The sequence below is a fragment of the Tigriopus californicus genome, chromosome 2, assembly GCF_007210705.1.
Source record: "Tigriopus californicus strain San Diego chromosome 2, Tcal_SD_v2.1, whole genome shotgun sequence".
Classification (NCBI taxonomy): Eukaryota; Metazoa; Arthropoda; class Copepoda; order Harpacticoida; family Harpacticidae; genus Tigriopus; species Tigriopus californicus.
In genome coordinates, this window is record NC_081441.1 from 764,842 (window position 1) to 768,572 (window position 3,731).

Consider the following 3,731-nt stretch of genomic DNA (forward strand, 5'->3'; position numbering starts at 1 on the left):
GATGATGATGTGCAAATGTTTGTCGCCAAATCCTGATGGCAATGAAAACAGTTTGGAGCGTTTTTGCATGCATCCAGTCACTCGAATTCGTATTCGGGGCTGCCTCACGCACTGTCACAGGCAAGAAATCCGATTCTTGAGATTGTCCCAAGCAAACAAAGACTTCTACATTTCGTTGCTCAACCTGGGCCTTAGCAAGGATACCATTCTCAAGCGGTATTGTAACTCCCATCAATTCAATACCTTGGACTCGAAGGTCCACACCTTACAGGACTTGCGAAATTTAGAAAGAATTTACGTGAACTCAGGCCTCGATTGCAACAAACGGATGTTGAGAACGTCTGCACGTTTCTAGAAAGACCGATTTCCGTGGATTCTTCGTTTGATGGCTTGACTTTGGGCGACTTCTCGATTCCCGTAACATTAAGATCGAAGCAATTCAAAACCGAAAACCAAGATACTGTCATTGTGTATGCGTCAAATGACATGCTGAAGGATTTTGAAGAACACCCAACCATGATCTTTGTTGATGGGAATCATGGGAGAAACCAATCCCGATTTTCCTTAATCTCCATTTTAGTCCTTGGTAAGTTCCACACCGAAGTGAAAAACATTCTACATTTTCTGCTATTGATTGCTTTACTTATTTTAGACGCGGGGAGAAGGGACCCCAGTATGCAGGTGGTTGGCAGCTCAGAATCAAGGTCTGTTCTCGCGCCGGCGTTTCGTATCCTGAAAGAGATAGCTCCCAATTCAATCGCGAGAGTCAAGGTTATGGTTTCTGACATGAACCATCGTTCATGAATGCGTGGGAGAAGGCGGTGCCGGAGTTTCAAATCAAGCATATAGTTTGCTCATGGCATTTGCTAAACGCTTGGAAAAAGAAATTGTTGCCTCAAAATTCTGAAGTATGAAATGTGCCAGCTACAACTGATATTGGACAAGGAAGAATTTCAAACACATTTTCTGAAACTGCGTCATGATTAGGTGAGAGCATTCTGTTGGTTGAAAAATTGAAGTAAAACTATTGTAGGTGTTTAAACTAAGAGGCAAAATGACTTCTTTACAGTAACTTTTTTCAAGTAACGTTTTCCATTCGAAGGCAACCAAGCTTAACATTCAATATTAGTTATTTAAATTCCAACATGGAAAGAAACGTAGTTAGATAAAAAATGAACATGTTATCTAATCATTGACCAAACCATGATTCCGAGATTCGTTTTCAAAATCTAAAATGTAGTGTTTCGACCAAATATTGGAATCAACTTTGTAGAATTTCAGTTCACTATGGCAGTCTTAAATTGCTGTTGTTCCGTAAAAATATCACTTCAATTTAAGAAATTTTCTTGAACCTTTTAGATCCTCCTCTGTGTAGTGTCTAATCATTTGTTGATTTTGAATGCGTAGATACTACAAGGGACTATTGTTGCATAAAAATCTTTCCTCCTTTGTGGTCACAATTTAGAGTCACAAAACGGATGGCTGGGAGTATTTCGAAAAAACACTATGGTCCAAACGGAAGCATCGCCAAACCTGAAGAGTGGGCCCGTTGCCACACCAAAGGGTGGTGTAACCACAATTTAGCTATTGAACGGTAGGCTCAAATCTACGTACAATCTTTGTCCAAATTGAAAGAAGAATGCTTTTCAATTACCCTTATCTTTACAGACACAATCGCACAATCAAAGACCACGGGCTTCAAAGAAGTCACCGCATCGATCAGCTTTGCTTAGACTTGTTGGCAGTTAACGAATTTTTCAAAAGAAAAACGGCTTTTAGTCAAGCACAGAATCTTAGGCGGATCAAAGCCATCGAGAGCCCAAAATCGTCACAAAACTTGCACCCCAATGATTCTAACCTTTATTTCTTGCATCAAACAGAGGACTCAAATGATATCCTGGTCATCAAGCACCACAATGAGAATCAAAGATCTGAACATACTCTGACCTCCAACCCGTATCCTTGTCATCAAGATCGTTGCCAAGTCCGATGTTCAAAATGCCCCTCATCGGCCATATGCGCTCATTCGTTCATATGTTCCTGCCAATCCTTTGCCAAGCAATCAAGTTGCAAGCATCTTCATCTAGTTGCCATGAAGTATATGTGTGTAAATCCAACTCCTGAACATGATTATTGTGGATCGCGCCAAACCAATCAGTCAGAATTGGTTGAGTTCAGCAATAATGGAGTCGATGCTACATCATTGAATTCAAATGGAGTCGAGGATTTAATCGTAAGGCTGATGAAGAACTTTCCACCTCGATCGAGCCTGAGGTGTCATCAGAACAGGTACGAAAGATCACTAAAGTTGGGCCAAATAATATCATCTTTTAATATTGACAGATGATTGACATCTCTTTATTCATAGGTTAATTAGTGAGAAAAATTGTTAATCATCTGTCAATGATGATAAACAACTTGTGCTATTAAAGCTTAATGTACTTACACTGTATTACCACGCTGAGGAGATTATCGTCTTGTATTATGAAATAATTCCTCCACTATGGATTACAAGTGATTGAGTGCGGTCACTACATGTTTATATGTGTGTGCCTGTCAGGAAGTAACTATAAAATATTACCAGTATTATTTTAAATGCGGTAGGCTAATCAAGTACTTGATATTCCCTTGGAGAGACGTAACATATGAACCTTACTTGCAGAACACTCAGGTGAAATAATCCGGGAGTTTCAAATTGTGTTAAAAGCATTCTCATATTATACTTTAGTAAGGTGATAACAATCAGAGGAACAAATTATTTTTATTTGCAATTTTACTTCCAGATGTTCCTTTGTAATCAAGAATTTCGTTTTGTAACTGATATTTTGTTCTTAAAGGGTTTCCAACGGCAAGTGCAGCAAAGTCTAGCGAAGCTCTGCAATAGGCTGATTGACCAAGAGATTGAATTGGAGGAAAGAAGAGCTATCCTGGGAAAAATCGATTCCGTTACCAATTCCTCAAAATCAATAAAGTCAGCGTTTCCCAAGTTAGATACCAAGAGGAAGAGGGAGCGTGCCCCTTCGGTGTTTCCACAGCCCAAAAAAAAGGGCCAGCAGATTAAAGACCGAATCCAACCCAAGACCTTACAATTTGGTCTGCTAAATGAATGCCTCGAATCACCATTGGATCAAACTTGCTGGATGTTTGCTGTCTCTTTAAAACAGAGCGATGTTTGTAAGCATGCCAGGAATTGGGTGAGGACGAAAAGCGATTTCTCAAACTATATGAAGAAGCTTGTGATATATGGAAATGTGGACAATGCCAGGCCTTTGACATGGAAAGAAACTTATCGGTTACATCCAATGTAATTACTGTCTGTTGTGGATTCATTGTATTTGTGCGAATTTGGAAGAGGACGAAGTTGATGAAAACGCCGAATGGAAGTGCTCAAAGTGTGATACTACCCCATCCGATTTGTGAGTCTAACAGTATTTAAATTGTTACTGCAAATAGTTACTTTATAGTGTGTCCAATTCTCTTTCAAATGAAATATCATATCCTATGTTTGAAGCCCAGGTCAGGTTTTAGAACACGTATACGTATCGGAATTGTACAACAGATGGTGTGAATTCAATCAGATTGGACCCGGCACTATGTTTGAGCACTAACGAGTCATCCTGCCTTCAGCATGATGCCAGTCTTAAAACCATTGGAGCAATTCTAGAGCTAGGGGAAAAAAGATTTCAATACATACTTGGATATCAGAGTTTTGATATTTTACCTGTCTCAAC

The 3,731-nt window shown here is 39.5% G+C and overlaps 1 long non-coding RNA gene across 1 annotated transcript; it reads left to right on the plus strand.

Annotated features, from left to right (window-relative positions):
* The first annotated feature begins 1,837 nt into the window (after positions 1 to 1,837).
* Positions 1,838 to 3,502, plus strand: LOC131893233 (uncharacterized). The gene is made up of 2 exons (XR_009374656.1): positions 1,838 to 2,289; positions 2,838 to 3,502. It is a non-coding gene; the product is annotated as an uncharacterized LOC131893233 (long non-coding RNA).
* The last annotated feature ends 229 nt before the right edge of the window (positions 3,503 to 3,731 follow it).